At 46.0% G+C, this 21,861-nt stretch overlaps 1 pseudogene across 1 annotated transcript in view; it reads left to right on the top strand.

Annotated features, from left to right (window-relative positions):
- Positions 1 to 532: 532 nt before the first annotated feature.
- LOC310854970 overlaps positions 533 to 21,861 on the top strand; it is a 32,677-nt pseudogene continuing 11,348 nt past the window's right edge. The window contains exons 1-4 of the transcript in view: positions 533 to 545; positions 2,374 to 2,518; positions 3,117 to 3,289; positions 3,657 to 3,663. The product of the transcript in view is annotated as an uncharacterized misc_RNA (transcript). The remainder of the gene's footprint in view (positions 546 to 2,373; positions 2,519 to 3,116; positions 3,290 to 3,656; positions 3,664 to 21,861) is intronic.

The raw sequence follows: 21,861 nt of genomic DNA, 5'->3' as shown, positions 1-21,861 counted from the left end.
AAAATCCCCCATACACGTGTTGTAAATATGGGAATAAATTCTATTTAATTCTCATTACACTGCCTTAGCTATTTTGATTTGAGTGAGACTCTAAGGACTTGGAAGATCCTGGAAAATCTAGTTTATAGTGGGTGTTATAAATAAGGTTACAGACATTTTTGGAAGGTTAACCCTAAATGGTGCATGCATTTATATAGCGCCTTTATCCAAGGCGCTTTACATAGATTGTGCATTACATTCAACCATTCATACACATTCATACACCTGTACCAACCAGCACATTGGGAGCAATTTGGGGTTCAGTGTCTTGCCCAAGTACACTTCAACATGTAGACAGGAGGAGCCGGGATTCGAACCGCCGACCCATGGATCATTGGACGACCTGCTCTACCTCCTGATCCACAGTCAGGTCATGTGCCATTATGGTTGTGTGTATTCAATTAATCAAGACAATATAGGCTATACAGTAATATGCAAAAACATAATCTGTTCGTACCACATGCATACTGTAGTTCGACGTGACTGAGTGACTATGAGTGTTCCAGGTAGTGTCCTCACTCCATTCTCGGTGTGTTCCTAGTTACTACTTAACTGACCACCACGAGGAGATCCTGAATAGAAACCTGATCTTTGGTTGACTTTTTCTGATTACAGGACAAGGCTCCGTTCACCTCCACCACCCTGTTCTCTCCTCTACAGATAGGATCTCATCATCCAGCCCACATCAAAACCGATGGACTTCAACTTATCAATCAGTATGGAGAATAAGCAAGTAACAAGTTAATTCACCAGAATAATAATAATATGCAAATACTATAGTAATGATGAGAATAATTATATGCTTTCACAGTCATCGATTGATTAAAAATCAATCAAATTAGTCATCAGATCTCAACCTAGTTGGGCCAAATGAGGGAATATATTTTCCCTGTTTATCTATCTTGTTGAAATGTCTATCTTTGAATTCCTTTTCAAAATGTGCCATTATTTGAGTGTCATCCTCTCTCTAGTCTGGTAGATGCAGAGCAGTGGTTCTCAACCAGTGGTCCGGGGACCACTAGTGGTTGAGGGGGTTCCAGGTGGTCCCCATGCTAAAGGATGGAGAGTTGGTAAGCAAATGGACCCTTATAGATCTTTAACCCTTGAGAGTTAAAATGAAACCAAATGAATGGATTTGGTTTCACTTTACACTCTCAAGAGTTACATTATTGTTAAACATCTGCATTGCATACCTTAATTTACAAGAAGTCTACAGTACACAATTGTAGAATTGTAGAATTGTTGATAATGTAGAAGAATTGTTATTTTGGTCAATGTGTGCCTGTTATCTCTCCTACCATGGACCTATGAGAGTGTTGAAATGAATTTGAACACTTTCAGAGTTAATGGGGTCTTTGCAAATAAAACATTTGAGAACCACTAGTACTAGTTGTACTCCTAATATGCCATATAGTATCATAATAAATAATTGCCATACATATTCTGAAGAAAGAAGTGGGTGTTATGAAATCTAGAATTTCCCACGGACAAGACCAAGTCTTTGCCACAGACACATTTGTCCATGTACGGACATGTTGGTGACCCCTGATAAGTATTTTAACAGCACTTGTTTGTAGATTATGCCAACAAGTTAAACTATATTATCCTCAGATAATTACTACAATTATCTAACATACTGTAGATTTAACACTACATTTTTAACAAATTACATCTTGATTGTTTTATAACTACCGGTATGCACCTTTTGTTAACCACACCACACTTTCCACTCCCTCTGGGACTTCTTGCACCGAGCACAGTGCCAACTCAGGTCCATTTTAGTATAGAAAGACCGGGGTCTTCAATTCACACTTCAACAGCTCAACCTTGTTACTGTGCTATTTCTGTCTAATATTCCCAGACCCCCTGTTGAAGACCCCCCATGGTTTAGTCTAAGACAAGTCGATTATGGGGTGAATGAATGTGGCCAGACCCATGTTCTCTTTCTGTCATAGTGACATTGTCCTGCATCAGATCATGTCCAAATCAGGTTCTCCAATCTCCAGCCTCTTCAGTTCTTTGAAGATTTTTTGAGTGGTGCAACCACTCCCTTACGGAGTGGTTGCGCCACTCAAGCTGGCTGGCTGGCTGGGTCTGAGCATAGCATAGCATAGCAAGATAGATTGATTGATTGATAGATAGATAGATAGATAGATATAGCAGTGACTGACTGAGACATCGAGCGTGCGTCCGCAACTGGTTGTGGCCCCCATCAAGTGACCTTTTGACCAATGCGGCCCTCACCCCAAGTTGAGTTCGACACCCCTGGGTTAAAGGCATTTTAAACCATTTGATCACTTAGTACTGTATGTTCTCAAATCTAACTGTGAACAGGGAAATGCAGCCATGGAGGCCCTGCCGACCGGACAAGCGGGATTGAGCCAAAAGGCGGGATCAACAAGGACAAACCGACCTCCAGCCACGGTCATCTCCATTCTGAAGCAGCACATCTGGCAATACGTTGTGTATACGTGTCCCTGTCGGTCTGTCCGACTCCGAGCAGACACACACACACACACACACACACACACACACACACACACACACACACACACACACACACACACACACACAGGCCAGGAAGGAGGGCTTGTACAGTACAGAACCACTAACTTCAGACTGGTCTGACTGGCGGAGCCTCCAGTACTGAGTCTCCTACTGAACGATAATTCTGTCCCGGTCACAAACTTATTGGCTCAGGAATGTGACATAAACACAAATCTCATGAAATCAAGGCTGGGGTGTGTAATTGAAAATATTTTTTGGTGTGAACTATACTCCTTTAACCACGTAAATCCTCCAGTCTTGGTGAAACGGATTACAGTTACAACTATACAGCCCTCTTTTTCCAATCTTCACCAAAAATAGCCGATCTACAAGCTCAAATGTGGCACGTAGCATCAAAAGTTTAAACGACTTGAATAAAAATGCTACTTAGTTGTCTCCACCACCACCACCACCAAATCTCTTTGACCTGCTTTGAGCTTGTAGATTGCTATTTTTGGCAAATGTTCCCCCCAGAATAGGCATGCATAGGGTTGAAGTGAAAAAGGTGTTTTCCATGTCTCTTCTGTCAGGTTGATGGGGATCTCCAAGGGATCTAATAAAGCTCTCTGTTTTGTGATCGACGCCACGCCAAGCATGAGTGATGACATTGAGGCGGTGAAGGCAGTGACCTCTCTCTTTGACAGTAAAGTTGGAACACCAGACGAGCCCTCATCGTACATCCTAGTTCCCTTTAGAGATCCAGGTAGGGTAGTTAAAAAATAAGAGAAATAAGGGGAATACATTTTTTATTTTACAGCAATGCTTAATTTGTAGCCATTTTCTCCTAAATGACTTGAGTCAATGGTGAACAGTTCTTTGAGTTCCAAAAAGGGTAAACAGTGAATTGTTATGGATCACCATTAACTTACGTACCATGAGATGGTCTATCTGAAGAGAAATTAATCTGACAGTTTACTTTTAATTCCAGGGAGTGTTCTGTGCTATAATACTGTATTACATTCTAATCCATCAACAGTATTCTTATTGACCTCATGATATACCTCATAATCCATGCCTCAGTTTAAACGACGTGAATAAAAATTCTACTTTTTGTCCCCCACTCTAAACAGTTAGAGGGTAATGTATGTCCCCTGGTGACTGTAATCCTGCCAACCTGGGAGAGCCCCAAACTGAGCTCATATCCTTCAATTCATGAGGAGTGAGCAGGCCCGCTTCTTATCACCTGACAGCGGGGAGTTTCCGAGGTAGGACTTATCGTTATTCCAATCCAAACAGTTCCTTCCTCTCCACCAGGCAAACCAAGCTCTAGCTTGTTAAATTATTTTAAACTTCTCCATCAAATAGTTGACTTAGGGAAATTTATCCTCTGCCTGGCCAGTATTTAAATCCAACTTCTGGTTCTGTCAAAATCTAAATACATGTTTTCTACTATATAAAACCTGGAAAGCATCTGTGTCATTGCAGAGTTTAGGTACTGCCAGTGTGTATAGACCATAGAGTATTCGGGTATAGACGCCTTAACATACGACGTCACACTGATATGCAACAACATGCGTGCGCATAACGGCAGCAGAAGAACCCTTCCTCTCAAAAGATGCAATGGAAAAGTTCCAACTGCACTCACGTGTAGAAAATGCACCATCGAACTTTCAGATGGTGCTTTTCTACCAGTGTGGAGGAAGAATGATTAGGATTTTTATTGTGATCTCTTGCCCTTGAAATATATAATCCTTGGTTTCTGTTGTGTTTGAACAATAATAGCGATTCAAAGCAATTGTCCTCAAAACCAAACCTCCTCATGAAGGCTCATGAAGAGCCTGTTTGTGCACGGCGATGCGAGCTTGTATATCAGCTGTTCTCTACATGCAACACTGTTGCGCTTTGAAGTATAAATGTCTCCTAGGGTGCACCTCACTAGCCTACACACAAGAGTAGGTTGAATGGACTGAAACCAACGCAGGGTTGGAGATCTGTTGGGAATTGATTACATGAAACAGTCACCCGCCCAGTCTCAATGTTTGTAAACAATTAATTAGTGTGGTTGCCCGAATGGGCAACCAGACTCTTGTAACTGTGACACTTTATTATTTCACTGGAGTAGTCTTTATTTTGACGCTTTATACCTCCCACACTGTACGCTGTACGCACTTGAGCCATATGTCAAATTGACCGGAAAAATCGGGAATCGTGTGCTTGTATTTTGTTAAGAGAAATGTTGTATTGTTTAATTGATATGAATTTATTAGTGAATTAAATTTCCCCATTGACATGAATGGGAAAAGGCAAAAATTCACATTCAAGTATTTGTTCCTCGGAGACTGTAATCACTATAGTTACAAAACTTTTAGGGATAATTCAACATTATCCCTAAAATTATTTAACCCTACAATTTTATCGGTCGGCCTCATGGTGGCGCTATAACAGCCCACTTTACCTTTTGGCTTATAACTCTTATAACTTATAACTTGAACCGTAGGTCGTAAAATCAAAATTATTTTTTCCCTGGATTCCTTTGGTCATGACGCATCTCCCCATATAGGCCACGCCCATTTCCGCCATGATAGATTTTCCGCCATTTTGAATTTTGTCCAAAACACACTTTTTGCTTTTCCTCCTACAGATTTTGTCCAAATCTCACAGAAATCGGCACACGTGATCTCTGGACCCATCCAATTAAAACTGAACTGCAGAATTTTTAAAGTGCGTATCGTTCGGCCGTAATCGTCTTCCGAAGTTAGTAGGAGGGGCCTATAGCACAAAAAATGCCATAAATCACGAACGGAATGTCCAATCCATCCCACATTTCAATCACATGTCCGGGGTGGTTCAATCAACCAAGTTCTAAAAGCAATTCTATTTTCATCCATAGGGGGCGCCGCAAATGCGAGAAATGTAACCGTTTGTCGCAAAAACATGAATTTCGGGGGTTAAATCCCCTCCGAATTACTTACGCATGATCTAAGGCGTGACTTGAAATTGTAATTGGCTGGCAATACTAGTGGGAGGGGCATATGTAAGCCACTGCGGCAACCACACTCTGCAATTTTTTTAAATTGCGAATTTTCTAGTTTGTGACGCCTTTGACAGATGTTTGTAGAAGTCGTTCAGTTATTGTTACATCATTTTGTAATTAACCTCTTAAGTCCTACATAATATATACACTTAGTCGCACAACAATGTTCAATTGTAAAAATGGCTGATCTACAATCTCACAACACAGCATTGTGAGGCTGTTTTTGAACATTTGTAATTTCACATGTTTCAAGTGATTAAAGGATGGATGGCTTTGCCGGCATTTAATGTGAATCACCACCAGCCCAGGTGAAATGTATGCATAGTTCTTGTGAGGCTGGAATCTATTTTACAGTATGGCTCTAGATGCGGAACATAGAAATGTTATGTCAGATTTTCACATTCAGAACCGTGTTAATCAGACCAGTGTGTGTCCATGTGGAAACCTCGTATGAATCTGATCTCAGGTCAGAATGGGTTAATCAGACCAGTGTGTGTCCATGTGGAAACCTCGTATGAATCTGATCTCAGGTCAGAATGGGTTAAATACTACTGAAGTTTCACTTGTAAGTTTGGGTAAGAAACTGTTTTTTTTTTTGTTTTTTTTATCAGCTTGCAGAGACTTTTTGTCTAATCACGTGGTCTGGTTCTTTATTTTCTTTACTTTATACGATAAAGCGTCCAGTACAGGAGTTATGTACAATTTGTCAATTTGCAGGTATTTAGAACAAAATTATAGACTCAAAATCTATGCTGCAAGTGCTCCGTCTTCCAATAAATAAGGTTTATCAAGTAGAAATACATGTTTGGTTATGGTGACATACATTTTGTGCGTTGTACATTTACATGACATTGGCAGTTATAAATAAAATTGATATCAATTAACATGTTTTGAGTACTGAGTTATTTCACCGAGCTGGTTCAGTTCAGGTGAAGAAGTTTAAATGGTTTAATGTTTGAAATTATGTTAATTTATTTATTATTAGCCAAATTTGTTTGATACATAGGCCTATCAAGTATAGTGTCTAATGGGGGTCTAATGGGGGCTCAACAAATGTGGATTTGGGAACAACTGCAGACTGCAGTACAGTATTAAGTTATTAACAGATCCCTGATTGATCTAAAAACGAATCCACAAATCACCAACAACACAGCAATAAGGCATTAAAACGTTTCCTTTGGAAAGTCAGAAAGTGACGTGCAAAATAAAAAATAAAATCTGCCAATTTGTATATACACACTATGTTACACGTATACCGACGGTAGGATACCGTGTCTTTTAGGGGCGTTTCTGTGGTCAAGATAGGGCTTTTTTTTGGTACTGTAGCCTACCTGTCAGTTCTGCTGCTGGAGTCGGGTCTTCATGTAGGCTATAGCCTATATGTGGTCTTCAATGTATAGCCTATGTGGCGTGAACACTAAATCCAGGCTAAAATCGCGAGATAGTCAGCAAGTCATTAATTACAGAAGTATTTCACACACCTTTGATTCGCTGTAATAAAGGAACTAAGGTGATCATGAAGCAGAGGGAAACACAAAAGTCAGTTGGCAGCGCCACAGCCCAGCGACACCCACGTTGTGGCCAGAAATGTCACTCCGTTTGTAAGCTAAAGGATCCCACATAATGTAGGTTTGTAATAATGTTGTTTTTTGATGAATTGAACAATGTGGACTTTTGATGAATTGAACAATGTGGACCCTCTTAAACAAGTGTAATGCTTAATTGGGTCGTCCACTCACAGTTAACAGTCTTTGTATTGAGTTTGTGCTTGAAATGTACTGTAATTCAACAAACTATTAATAAAATATTTAAATCAATCAATCAAACCAGAGCTAGACTACACCATGATATATTATTAGGAGTACAATAACTTGGCATTGTGAATAAAAAGGTATTAGCCACAGTGGGGTTGCAGTGTAATGTAATGCTGAAGGTTTAATCACAGGGCTGTCTGCTTTATCAGAGCTGCCATGTCTCACCCTTTGAGTGTAACAGTCACGCAATTTAACCCTTTACCACGCACCACGCCACACATGCCATTTCACACGCATTATAATGATAAATAACAATTTTCTCTGCGGCTCCGCCACGTAATAACGCACGCTCATGCGTCCTCACAAACGGTAAAATAGCCGATGTGATATATGCAGGAGGGTAAACAGTGAGTGAGCCATGCAGAGTTTAACATCGCTTCGAAATATTTTTCATGGAAGACAATATAGCCCCCACAAGTTACAACAAGTGAGTAAGTGACCTGTGACTATCTCTCTTCTATACTTGCGTGATATGAGGAAGTGGAACGGTGCCATAGCCCGTGCACATTATAGGGACAAAGTCGTGTGTGTGTGTGTGTGTGTGTGTGTGTGTGTGTGTGTGTGTGTGTGAAGTGAAGTGAAGGTGGAGGGGCCGCATCGCAACTTGTTTCTGTTCATAGAGAGAGAGAGAGCCCACAGATGTGTTTGAACTAAGAAAATGTAAAAATAAGGAATTTTCCCACATTCCAGTTTTCTGACATATTCCCCAATTTCCACTGAGATTATGGGGTGAATGAATGTGGCCAGACCTATCTTCTCTTTCTGTCATAGTGACATTGTCCTGCATCAGATCATGTCCAAATCAGGTTCTCCAATCTCCAGTAGCATCTTCAGTTTTTTGAAGATTTCTTGAGTGGTGCAACCACTCCCTTACGGAGCTATGTGTGTGGCTGGCTGGGTCTGAGCACTATGTGTGTGGCTTGCTGGCTGGCTGGGTCTGAGCACTATGTGTGTGGCTTGCTGGCTTGCTGGCTGGCTGGGTCTGAGCACTATGTGTGTGGCTTTCTGGCTGGCTGGGTCTGAGCACTATGTGTGTGGCTGGCTGGCTGGGTCTGAGTACTATGTGTGTGGCTTGCTGGCTGGCTGGCTGGGTCTGAGGAGCATAGATAGATAGATAGATATCTTTTTCATTTCTACTTTAAGCATGAGGAGGCTGTCAGTGCAGGGAGAGCAGCTGGCATGGAGGTGAAGACATCAGTGTTAAGGTTAAATATCAACGTTAAAACGGGCCAAATCGACATTAAAAAAAGCCAATTTTTTTCGCCGCCGCCCTTCGGACGGCGTCGAACACATTAAGACACTAGAGTCTCACTCTTGACATTTTCTGAAATATGGCAGCCCTGGCTTTATGTATTATGATTAAACGTGCATTCTGGTATATTGTGAATCAATGATTGAGAAAAACATCAAAGGGGTTTGAACCCGTGAAGTTCTATAAAGTTGTATTAAGAGGTCGGGCGTCTAGACCGCTAGACCACTGAGGACGCTGCCAGGAAAGGGACTCATGTCTTGACTTGACTATTTAAGCCGTGACGTAACCCGCTTCCGGGTCTTACTCAAGGAAGCTTCACGTCATACATTTTCTTTGTCGTGGACACTTTACAGTTTACATTAATAATAATTATACTCGAGTTGGAAGCATTAAGACACATTTTAAGCCTCAATGGCTTCCTTTCTGAAAAATAACGTTATTGTAAAAAATAAAAAGATTCACGCGTTCAGAATCATAATAATATGAAGCTATAGAAGCGGACGGGACCCGGATGTAACGTAGATGACTACAATAATATATGCCTACAAGAAAAACGCGGCAAAAGACTCGCGGGCGTGGCCTCACGTCACACCCGGAAGGAAGTGACGCCAACCCCTCAAATACGGAAGAGACGCGTGGAGGGGGGTTTTGCTCAGTGTTGTTTTGATTTTGCCACGTCACCATGTCCGCCGTGGCGTCGTCGTGTCCGCAGCAAGCAGGTACGTTAAATGTTATTTAATACTTAACGTTGTTGTTGTTCAAACATCTGTGATCACTTTATGATAACTTTGTTGTGATGTTTATATATTATGTTCGTGCCACTCTGTAAAACCGTGTTCCAGTAGCCCAATGGTTACCGTCGGCGCCTAGTAGACAAAGGCCAGGGCCCGGGTTCGAGTCCCCATTGAGGACTGAGAGTTTAGCTTCATTTCTTACCAAACTAACACAATTGTTTTAGCTTTTCTCGTCGAGGTCCATTATTCATTCAGTATTTGAGCCTAAAAATGGTGGTCCCGTGGCTCAGATACCGAATGAATAAAGGACCTCGACTTGATGCAAACAAACAGTTGTGTTTGTTAAGAAGAAAATAAACTCGGTCATCGACTGGGAAGTGAACCCGGGCCCGGTTGTTCACATACCATCGACGGTATCCATTGGGCTACTGGATCATGGTTTTATAATGTAGTTAGTAACATATATGAACACAACACAGTAGGAACAGAGCATTCTGGTTCATGACGGCAGCACGCTAGCTAGCTAACGAACTAGCGTGTTCGTTAGCTAGCTAGCGTGCTGCCGTCGTGAACGTGCACAATGATAGTCAACGGACCAGCGCGTTCATGTGTTTGGGGCCAGGCTGCAATACCTTCATTCGGCCACTATGTCCATTTGGCCTCAGGGTTTCCTCTGGGTGCCTTTTCTCTATTCATAATATACTCTATGCTCACAATGGTGGTCAGTGGCTTAAATGGGTCTGAGAGGCTAAATGGCCTCAAATGGTGGTCCGTGGCTGAATAAATAACCGACTAGAGGTGAACAGAGTAGTGTTTAGATGGTTCTGTTATGACTGCATGCTGTAGTGTTTAGATGGTTCTGTTATGACTGCATGTTGTAGTATTTAGATGGTTCTGTTATGACTTCTCCTCTGCATGTTGTAGTGTTTAGATGGTTCTGTTATGACTTCCCCTCTGCATGCTGTAGTGTTTAGATGGTTCTGTTATGACTTCTCCTCTGCATGCTGTAGTGTTTAGATGGTTCTGTTATGACTTCTCCTCTGCATGCTGTAGTGTTTAGATAGTTCTGTTATGACTTCCCCTCTGCATGCTGTAGTGATTAGATGGTTCTGTTATGACTTCTCCTCTGCATGCTGTAGTGTTTAGATGGTTCTGTTATGACTTCTCTGCATGCTGTAGTGTTTAGATGGTTCTGTTATGACTTCTCCTCTGCATGCTGTAGTGTTTAGATGGTTCTGTTATGACTTCTCCTCTGCATGTTGTAGTGTTTAGATGGTTCTGTTATGACTTCTCTTCTGCATGCTGTAGTGTTTAGATGGTTCTGTTATGACTTCTCCTCTGCATGTTGTAGTGTTTAGATGGTTCTGTTATGACTTCTCCTCTGCATGTTGTAGTGTTTAGAATGGGGGTGGGCAACTTTGACGATGGAGACTATATTTCCACTATTTCCACTCTCACTCCAGAGGGCCACGTTGCATATTGCTGTTGTAGCAAAAATAGCCGATGTACAAGCTCAAAACGGGTCACAGTGCAACGCGTTTGGGGCTTATTGATCAGCTATTTTTTTCCCCCCAAGACGGTGGATTGTGGCCCATGCCTTCCTGCTGTTATTTGTCATGTTGGTGTTCTCTATATCTTTTCGTCCTGGGCATGACGTTAAACTGTTCCGTTCGAGAGGACCGGCGACCCTCGAATGTAAACAGCCACGAAAGGAAACTGTGTGTGTGAGGTGTTCTATCATTTCATTCCAGTACTACTACTTTGGGTAGTGGCTGGACGTTTGTGTAGATATTGAAAAGGAGGGGACGAGCAGGCTACCTTGTGGTAGGCCGTTCTTTTGGGCTTTCCATTTACTCCTCTGGTCATTTAACTGGACATAGAAGCGCCTGTTGTTGAGGAGGCTTTTCCCGACCATTGTGCGGTGTTGGACAGTGTCATAGGCAGCAGAGAGATCTCTGAATGCTGCTCCAGTTATTTGTTTTCCCTCAAACCCATCCTCCATGTGTTGGGTGAGGTTGAGCTCTGTCCAGCACAGGAGCGGCCAGGACGGAAACCAGCTTGGTCTTTAGTCAGCTTGGTGTCTGTGAGTGGTATGAGGCGTTGGAGTAGCAGCCTCTCTTGTAGGTGATGCAGAGGAGGGAAATGGGTCGGTAGCTCTTTGGGGGTGATGGGTCTTTGCCAGGTTTGGGGATTGCAACCACTTTGGCCTTTCTCCAGACAGAAGGGATGGTTTTCTGTGCCATGCATTTATTCAGTATCCCCACGAGCCAGGTCTTTGCGTTAGGTCCCAGGTGCTGTATCATTTCTGCCAGTATGTCATCAATCCCTGCTGCTTTTCCGGGTTTCAACTTTCCCATTGCAGTTTCGAGTTCTTCTAGGTCGAAGGGTTTGGTTTGAGGGCTGGCTGATTGAGGTTGGTCTGATACCACTGTGTGATGGTATTCTCCTGTGGGTCGGTGGCGGTGTTGGTCACAACTGGTGGCCAACAGTCGTAACCAACACCGCCACCGACCCACATAGAATACCATCGCACAGTGGTATCAGACCAACCACAATCAGCCAGTCCTCAAACCAAACCCTTCGACCTAGATTCCTAGAAGAACTTGAAACTGCAATGGGAAAGTTGAAACCCGGAAAAGCAGCAGGGATTGATGACATGCTGGAAGAAATGATACAGCACCTGGGCAATAGCGCAAAGACCTGGCTTGTGGGGATGCTGAACACGTGCATGGCACAGAAAACCATCCCTTCTGTCTGGAGAAAGGCCAAAGTGGTTGCAATCCCTAAACCTGGCAAAGACCCATTATCCCCGAAGAGCTACCGACCCATTTCCTTCCTCTGCATCACCTACAAGCTCTATGAGAGGCACTAACATTTCTGAACAGACTATATTTACATCAATATGTCTGGGTCCCCACATACTCACTCAGGGTTGACGTGTCACACCTGCAGTGATGGGAGGGGCACCAAAATGTGGTGTTTTGATTGGTTGATGGGGGCACTCCCTTAGTATAAAAGTGTATGTTTTGTGTACACATGACCTGATGAAGATCAAATAGATCGAAACGTTGTCAGTATTTCAATACAGAAAGTTTTTTTTACACCTGTGATGTGCGGGCTCCATCCAATACCTACACCAGTTGTGATGCAACAGAGTTTGCTGTGACCGTTGTGAATTATGGGTGGTGTGTTCTTTGCCAAGACGGTGGATTGTGGCTCATGCCTTCCTGCTGTTATTTGTCATGTTGGTGTTCTCTATATCTTTTCGTCCTGGGCATGACGTTAAACTGTTCCGTTCGAGAGGACCGGCAACCCTCGAATGTAAACAGGAGTAGCAGCCTCTCTTGTAGGTGATGCAGAGGAGGGAAATGGGTCGGTAGCTCTTTGGGGATGATGGGTCTTTGCCAGGTTTGGGGATTGCAACCACTTTGGCCTTTCTCCAGACAGAAGGGATGGTTTTCTGTGCCATGCATGTATTCAGTATCCCCACGAGCCAGGTCTTTGCGTTAGGTCCCAGGTGCTGTATAATTTCTGCCAGTATGTCATCAATCCCTGCTGCTTTTCCGGGTTTCAACTTTCCCATTGCAGTTTCGAGTTCTTCTAGGTCGAAGGGTTTGGTTTGAGGGCTGGCTGATTGAGGTTGGTCTGATACCACTGTGCGATGGTATTCTCCTGTGGGTCGGTGGCGGTTTTTCGCGTCTCGGTTCCTCAGGTGCAAGCTGCATAGTTGGGTTTGTGTGTGTCTTTCTTTTTCTGTCTTTCTTTCTTAGGACGGAGATCAAGGTAGACGCCGTTGGAAGGCTCAACACAAGCCGATGCCCCTAGAGATACATCCCAAAGCTTCCCTCAGGGAGTTCAGCAAGCCAGCTAGCCAGCAAGCCTGCCCAGTCAGCGAACGCAGCCAGTCAGCTCCGCCAGTCAGCCAGTGTAGAAAGTCAGGCTGCCAAGCCAGAGCATATCAGCCCTTGCAGTCAGCCACTGCAGCCATACCAGCCTTGCTCAGTCAGCTCAGCCAGGCCTCTCTCGAGGCCTGGCTCTCTGTCTGCCTGGCCCGGTCTGCCCTGCCCTGCCTTGCAGCAACAGAACCAGCCTTTCTGGCAAGCCAGCCAGCTCAGAATGCGAGCTGAGCAAGCCAGTGCAGCAGCAAGCCCAGACTAGGTTACCGCAGCCTTACTGTGCAGCCACAGCCACTCAGCCAAGACCAGCAGGAGCTGGCCAGGCTCCAACCCTTGCAGCGCAGCCTTAGGCCGGATAGTCCCCCTGCCTGCACTTTGTTGCCTTCCTGGCCTGTCTGCCTGCCTAGGCGCCTCGGTCTTCCTGTCTGTCTGCCTTGGCCTGCCTGTCTGAAACTGGTTTAGACTAACTGCGTGCTTGCCAGCTGCGTTGGCTTGCTGAGCTCGTATTCTGAGCTGGCTGGCTTGCTAGCAAGGCTGGTTCTGTTGCTGCAAGGCAGGGCAGGGAAGACCGGGCCAGGCAGACAGAGAGCCAGGCCTCGAGAGAGGCCTGGCTGAGCTGACTGAGCAAGGCTGGTATGGCTGCAATGGCGGACTGCAAGGGCTGATATGCTCTGGCTTGTCAGCCTGACTTTCTACACTGGCTGACTGGCAGAGCTTGCTGGCTGCGTTGGCTGACTGGGCGGGCTTGCTGGCTAGCTGGCTTGCTGGGCTCCCCGAGGGAAGCTTTGGGATGGATCTCTAAGGGCATCGGCTTGTGTTGAGCCTTCCAACGGCGTCTACCTTGATCTTCATCCTAAGAAAGACAGACAGAAAAAGAAAGACACACACAAAGTCAACTATGCACCTTCCACATGAGGAAGGCAGGCAGGCAGGAAGGCAGGCAGGCACGCAGGCAGGCACAAGCTGCCTGCGTGCTTGCTTCGCCCTCCAGTTGCTGCTCCAGTTATTTGTTTTCCCTCAAACCCATCCTCAATGTGTTGGGTGAGGTTGAGCTCTGTCCAGCACAGGACGGGACGGAAACCAGCTTGGTCTTTAGTCAGCTTGGTGTCTATGAGTGGTATGAGGCGTTGGAGTAGCAGCCTCTCTTGTAGGTGATGCAGAGGAGGGACATGGGTCGGTAGCTCTTTGAGGATGATGGGTCTTTGCCAGGTTTGGGGATTGCAACCACTTTGGCCTTTCTCCAGACAGAAGGGATGGTTTTCTGTGCCATGCATGTGTTCAGCATCCCCACGAGCCAGGTCTTTGCGTTAGGTTCCAGGTGCTGTATAATTTCTGCCAGTATGTCATCAATCCCTGCTGCTTTTCCGGGTTTCAACTTTCCCATTGCAGTTTCGAGTTCTTCTAGGTCGAAGGGTTTGGTTTGAGGGCTGGCTGATTGTGGTTGGTCTGATACCACTGTGCGATGGTATTCTCCTGTGGGTCGGCGGCGGTGTTGGTTACGACTGTTGGCCACCAGTTGTGATGCAACAGAGTTCGCTGTGACCGTTGTGAATTATGGGTGGCTCCCTGAGGTCCTTGATCCCCATGGGGTCCAACAGTGGTCATTGAAGCGTGCACACACACATGCACACATGCACCTACACACGCACAGGCGCACATGCGTATGCACACCTGGACCTTTAAATGAACAACAACACAAAAACTAAGGCACTGGTGTCGGACTTCTGGTTTACCGGAACGGGGTTCAACTCCCTGCAGTGCCCTGCTCAATGTGTTGTATTTCATTCATTGGTCCATGGTCTCAGGTCATTGAGCGGCGCGCTATAGTGCGTGATTCTTCATCATTGTTGAGGATTTTTTAAAGGTGAAAATCAAGGAAAAGCAAAAGGCTATAGTCCATGGTCACGGACCGCATACTGGTCAAGGTCATTTATACTGGTGAAGATCATTTACTAGTCTTATAAAGGTCATTTATACTGGTCACGGTCATTTACTAGTCTCATGAAGGTCATGTATACTGGTCACAGTCATATACTGGTCACGGTCATTTCTACTGGTGAAGGTCATTTATACTGGTCAAGGTCATTTGTACTTGTCAAGGTCATTTATACTGGTCAAGGTAATTTACTAGTCTTATTGAAGGTAATTTATACTGCTCAAGGTCATTGATATTGGTCAAGGTCATTAAGTGGCATGCTATAGTGCACGATTCTTCATCATTGTTGAGGATTTGAAAAAAGGTTAAATCGCAGAAAAGCGAAAGGCTAAAGTCCATGGTCACGGAGGGCATACTATAGTATGTTGTTTTTCTTTTTTTGGTGGTGTGCGGGCTCCATCCAATAACTACACCAGTTGTGATGCAATAGAGTTTGCTGTGACCGTTGTGAATTATGGGTGGTGTGGTCTTTGCCAAGACGGTGGATTGTGGCCCATGCCTTCCTGCTGTTATTTGTCATGTTGGTGTTCTCTATATCTTTTCGTCCTGGGCATGACGTTAAACTGTTCCGTTCGAGAGGACCGGCGACCCTCGAATGTAAACAGCCACGAAAGGAAACTATGTGTGTGTGAGGTGTTCTATCATTTCATTCCAGTACTACTACTTTGGGTAGTGGCTGGACGTTTGTGTAGATATTGAAAAGGAGGGGGCGAGCAGGCTACCTTGTGGTAGGCCGTTCTTTTGGGCTTTCCATTTACTCCTCTGGTCATTTAAGTGGACATAGAAGCGCCTGTTGTTGAGGAGGCTTTTCCTGACCATTGTGCGGTGTTGGACAGTGTCGTAGGCAGCAGAGAGATCTCTGAATGCTGCTCCAGTTATTTGTTTTCCCTCAAACCCATCCTCAATGTGTTGGGTGAGGTTGAGCTCTGTCCAGCACAGGACGGGACGGAAACCAGCTTGGTCTTTAGTCAGCTTGGTGTCTATGAGTGGTATGAGGCGTTGGAGTAGCAGCCTCTCTTGTAGGTGATGCAGAGGAGGGAAATGGGTCGGTAGCTCTTTGGGGGTGATGGGTCTTTGCCAGGTTTGGGGATTGCAACCACTTTGGCCTTTCTCCAGACAGAAGGGATGGTTTTCTGTGCCATGCATTTATTCAGTATCCCCACGAGCCAGGTCTTTGCGTTAGGTCCCAGGTGCTGTATCATTTCTGCCAGTATGTCATCAATCCCTGCTGCTTTTCCGGGTTTCAACTTTCCCATTGCAGTTTCGAGTTCTTCTAGGTCGAAGGGTTTGGTTTGAGGGCTGGCTGATTGAGGTTGGTCTGATACCACTGTGTGATGGTATTCTCCTGTGGGTCGGTGGCGGTGTTGGTCACAACTGGTGGCCAACAGTCGTAACCAACACCGCCACCGACCCACATAGAATACCATCGCACAGTGGTATCAGACCAACCACAATCAGCCAGTCCTCAAACCAAACCCTTCGACCTAGAAGAACTTGAAACTGCAATGGGAAAGTTGAAACCCGGAAAAGCAGCAGGGATTGATGACATGCTGGAAGAAATGATACAGCACCTGGGACCTAGCGCAAAGACCTGGCTTGTGGGGATGCTGAACACGTGCATGGCACAGAAAACCATCCCTTCTGTCTGGAGAAAGGCCAAAGTGGTTGCAATCCCTAAACCTGGCAAAGACCCATTATCCCCGAAGAGCTACCGACCCATTTCCTTCCTCTGCATCACCTACAAGCTCTATGAGAGGCACTAACATTTCTGAACAGACTATATTTACATCAATATGTCTGGGTCCCCACATACTCACTCAGGGTTGACGTGTCACACCTGCAGTGATGGGAGGGGCACCAAAATGTGGTGTTTTGATTGGTTGATGGGGGCACTCCCTTAGTATAAAAGTGTATGTTTTGTGTACACATGACCTGATGAAGATCAAATAGATCGAAACGTTGTCAGTATTTCAATACAGAACGTTTTTTTTACACCTGTGATGTGCGGGCTCCATCCAATACCTACACCAGTTGTGATGCAACAGAGTTTGCTGTGACCGTTGTGAATTATGGGTGGTGTGTTCTTTGCCAAGACGGTGGATTGTGGCTCATGCCTTCCTGCTGTTATTTGTCATGTTGGTGTTCTCTATATCTTTTCGTCCTGGGCATGACGTTAAACTGTTCCGTTCGAGAGGACCGGCAACCCTCGAATGTAAACAGGAGTAGCAGCCTCTCTTGTAGGTGATGCAGAGGAGGGAAATGGGTCGGTAGCTCTTTGGGGATGATGGGTCTTTGCCAGGTTTGGGGATTGCAACCACTTTGGCCTTTCTCCAGACAGAAGGGATGGTTTTCTGTGCCATGCATGTATTCAGTATCCCCACGAGCCAGGTCTTTGCGTTAGGTCCCAGGTGCTGTATCATTTCTGCCAGTATGTCATCAATCCCTGCTGCTTTTCCGGGTTTCAACTTTCCCATTGCAGTTTCGAGTTCTTCTAGGTCGAAGGGTTTGGTTTGAGGGCTGGCTGATTGAGGTTGGTCTGATACCACTGTGCGATGGTATTCTCCTGTGGGTCGGTGGCGGTTTTTCGCGTCTCGGTTCCTCAGGTGCAAGCTGCATAGTTGGGTTTGTGTGTGTCTTTCTTTTTCTGTCTTTCTTTCTTAGGACGGAGATCAAGGTAGACGCCGTTGGAAGGCTCAACACAAGCCGATGCCCCTAGAGATACATCCCAAAGCTTCCCTCAGGGAGTTCAGCAAGCCAGCTAGCCAGCAAGCCTGCCCAGTCAGCGAACGCAGCCAGTCAGCTCCGCCAGTCAGCCAGTGTAGAAAGTCAGGCTGCCAAGCCAGAGCATATCAGCCCTTGCAGTCAGCCACTGCAGCCATACCAGCCTTGCTCAGTCAGCTCAGCCAGGCCTCTCTCGAGGCCTGGCTCTCTGTCTGCCTGGCCCGGTCTGCCCTGCCCTGCCTTGCAGCAACAGAACCAGCCTTTCTGGCAAGCCAGCCAGCTCAGAATGCGAGCTGAGCAAGCCAGTGCAGCAGCAAGCCCAGACTAGGTTACCGCAGCCTTACTGTGCAGCCACAGCCACTCAGCCAAGACCAGCAGGAGCTGGCCAGGCTCCAACCCTTGCAGCGCAGCCTTAGGCCGGATAGTCCCCCTGCCTGCACTTTGTTGCCTTCCTGGCCTGTCTGCCTGCCTAGGCGCCTCGGTCTTCCTGTCTGTCTGCCTTGGCCTGCCTGTCTGAAACTGGTTTAGACTAACTGCGTGCTTGCCAGCTGCGTTGGCTTGCTGAGCTCGTATTCTGAGCTGGCTGGCTTGCTAGCAAGGCTGGTTCTGTTGCTGCAAGGCAGGGCAGGGAAGACCGGGCCAGGCAGACAGAGAGCCAGGCCTCGAGAGAGGCCTGGCTGAGCTGACTGAGCAAGGCTGGTATGGCTGCAATGGCGGACTGCAAGGGCTGATATGCTCTGGCTTGTCAGCCTGACTTTCTACACTGGCTGACTGGCAGAGCTTGCTGGCTGCGTTGGCTGACTGGGCGGGCTTGCTGGCTAGCTGGCTTGCTGGGCTCCCTGAGGGAAGCTTTGGGATGGATCTCTAAGGGCATCGGCTTGTGTTGAGCCTTCCAACGGCGTCTACCTTGATCTTCATCCTAAGAAAGACAGACAGAAAAAGAAAGACACACACAAAGTCAACTATGCACCTTCCACATGAGGAAGGCAGGCAGGCAGGAAGGCAGGCAGGCACGCAGGCAGGCACAAGCTGCCTGCGTGCTTGCTTCGCCCTCCAGTTGCTGCTCCAGTTATTTGTTTTCCCTCAAACCCATCCTCAATGTGTTGGGTGAGGTTGAGCTCTGTCCAGCACAGGACGGGACGGAAACCAGCTTGGTCTTTAGTCAGCTTGGTGTCTATGAGTGGTATGAGGCGTTGGAGTAGCAGCCTCTCTTGTAGGTGATGCAGAGGAGGGACATGGGTCGGTAGCTCTTTGAGGATGATGGGTCTTTGCCAGGTTTGGGGATTGCAACCACTTTGGCCTTTCTCCAGACAGAAGGGATGGTTTTCTGTGCCATGCATGTGTTCAGCATCCCCACGAGCCAGGTCTTTGCGTTAGGTTCCAGGTGCTGTATAATTTCTGCCAGTATGTCATCAATCCCTGCTGCTTTTCCGGGTTTCAACTTTCCCATTGCAGTTTCGAGTTCTTCTAGGTCGAAGGGTTTGGTTTGAGGGCTGGCTGATTGTGGTTGGTCTGATACCACTGTGCGATGGTATTCTCCTGTGGGTCGGCGGCGGTGTTGGTTACGACTGTTGGCCACCAGTTGTGATGCAACAGAGTTCGCTGTGACCGTTGTGAATTATGGGTGGCTCCCTGAGGTCCTTGATCCCCATGGGGTCCAACAGTGGTCATTGAAGCGTGCACACACACATGCACACATGCACCTACACACGCACAGGCGCACATGCGTATGCACACCTGGACCTTTAAATGAACAACAACACAAAAACTAAGGCACTGGTGTCGGACTTCTGGTTTACCGGAACGGGGTTCAACTCCCTGCAGTGCCCTGCTCAATGTGTTGTATTTCATTCATTGGTCCATGGTCTCAGGTCATTGAGCGGCGCGCTATAGTGCGCGATTCTTCATCATTGTTGAGGATTTTTTAAAGGTGAAAATCAAGGAAAAGCAAAAGGCTATAGTCCATGGTCACGGACCGCATACTGGTCAAGGTCATTTATACTGGTGAAGATCATTTACTAGTCTTATAAAGGTCATTTATACTGGTCACGGTCATTTACTAGTCTCATGAAGGTCATGTATACTGGTCACAGTCATATACTGGTCACGGTCATTTCTACTGGTGAAGGTCATTTATACTGGTCAAGGTCATTTGTACTTGTCAAGGTCATTTATACTGGTCAAGGTAATTTACTAGTCTTATTGAAGGTAATTTATACTGCTCAAGGTCATTGATATTGGTCAAGGTCATTAAGTGGCATGCTATAGTGCACGATTCTTCATCATTGTTGAGGATTTGAAAAAAGGTTAAATCGCAGAAAAGCGAAAGGCTAAAGTCCATGGTCACGGAGGGCATACTATAGTATGTTGTTTTTCTTTTTTTGGTGGTGTGCGGGCTCCATCCAATAACTACACCAGTTGTGATGCAATAGAGTTTGCTGTGACCGTTGTGAATTATGGGTGGTGTGGTCTTTGCCAAGACGGTGGATTGTGGCCCATGCCTTCCTGCTGTTATTTGTCATGTTGGTGTTCTCTATATCTTTTCGTCCTGGGCATGACGTTAAACTGTTCCGTTCGAGAGGACCGGCGACCCTCGAATGTAAACAGCCACGAAAGGAAACTATGTGTGTGTGAGGTGTTCTATCATTTCATTCCAGTACTACTACTTTGGGTAGTGGCTGGACGTTTGTGTAGATATTGAAAAGGAGGGGGCGAGCAGGCTACCTTGTGGTAGGCCGTTCTTTTGGGCTTTCCATTTACTCCTCTGGTCATTTAAGTGGACATAGAAGCGCCTGTTGTTGAGGAGGCTTTTCCTGACCATTGTGCGGTGTTGGACAGTGTCGTAGGCAGCAGAGAGATCTCTGAATGCTGCTCCAGTTATTTGTTTTCCCTCAAACCCATCCTCAATGTGTTGGGTGAGGTTGAGCTCTGTCCAGCACAGGACGGGACGGAAACCAGCTTGGTCTTTAGTCAGCTTGGTGTCTATGAGTGGTATGAGGCGTTGGAGTAGCAGCCTCTCTTGTAGGTGATGCAGAGGAGGGAAATGGGTCGGTAGCTCTTTGGGGGTGATGGGTCTTTGCCAGGTTTGGGGATTGCAACCACTTTGGCCTTTCTCCAGACAGAAGGGATGGTTTTCTGTGCCATGCATTTATTCAGTATCCCCACGAGCCAGGTCTTTGCGTTAGGTCCCAGGTGCTGTATCATTTCTGCCAGTATGTCATCAATCCCTGCTGCTTTTCCGGGTTTCAACTTTCCCATTGCAGTTTCGAGTTCTTCTAGGTCGAAGGGTTTGGTTTGAGGGCTGGCTGATTGAGGTTGGTCTGATACCACTGTGTGATGGTATTCTCCTGTGGGTCGGTGGCGGTGTTGGTCACAACTGGTGGCCAACAGTCGTAACCAACACCGCCACCGACCCACATAGAATACCATCGCACAGTGGTATCAGACCAACCACAATCAGCCAGTCCTCAAACCAAACCCTTCGACCTAGAAGAACTTGAAACTGCAATGGGAAAGTTGAAACCCGGAAAAGCAGCAGGGATTGATGACATGCTGGAAGAAATTATACAGCACCTGGGACCTAGCGCAAAGACCTGGCTTGTGGGGATGCTGAACACGTGCATGGCACAGAAAACCATCCCTTCTGTCTGGAGAAAGGCCAAAGTGGTTGCAATCCCTAAACCTGGCAAAGACCCATTATCCCCGAAGAGCTACCGACCCATTTCCTTCCTCTGCATCACCTACAAGCTCTATGAGAGGCACTAACATTTCTGAACAGACTATATTTACATCAATATGTCTGGGTCCCCACATACTCACTCAGGGTTGATGTGTCACACCTGCAGTGATGGGAGGGGCACCAAAATGTGGTGTTTTGATTGGTTGATGGGGGCACTCCCTTAGTATAAAAGTGTATGTTTTGTGTACACTTGACCTGATGAAGATCAA

Source organism: Protomyctophum parallelum (genome assembly GCF_964188405.1).
Source record: "Protomyctophum parallelum genome assembly, chromosome: 1".
Classification (NCBI taxonomy): domain Eukaryota; kingdom Metazoa; phylum Chordata; class Actinopteri; order Myctophiformes; family Myctophidae; genus Protomyctophum; species Protomyctophum parallelum.
Note: the sequence above shows the minus strand (reverse complement) of the source record. Positions and strands in the feature narration are given on the sequence as shown.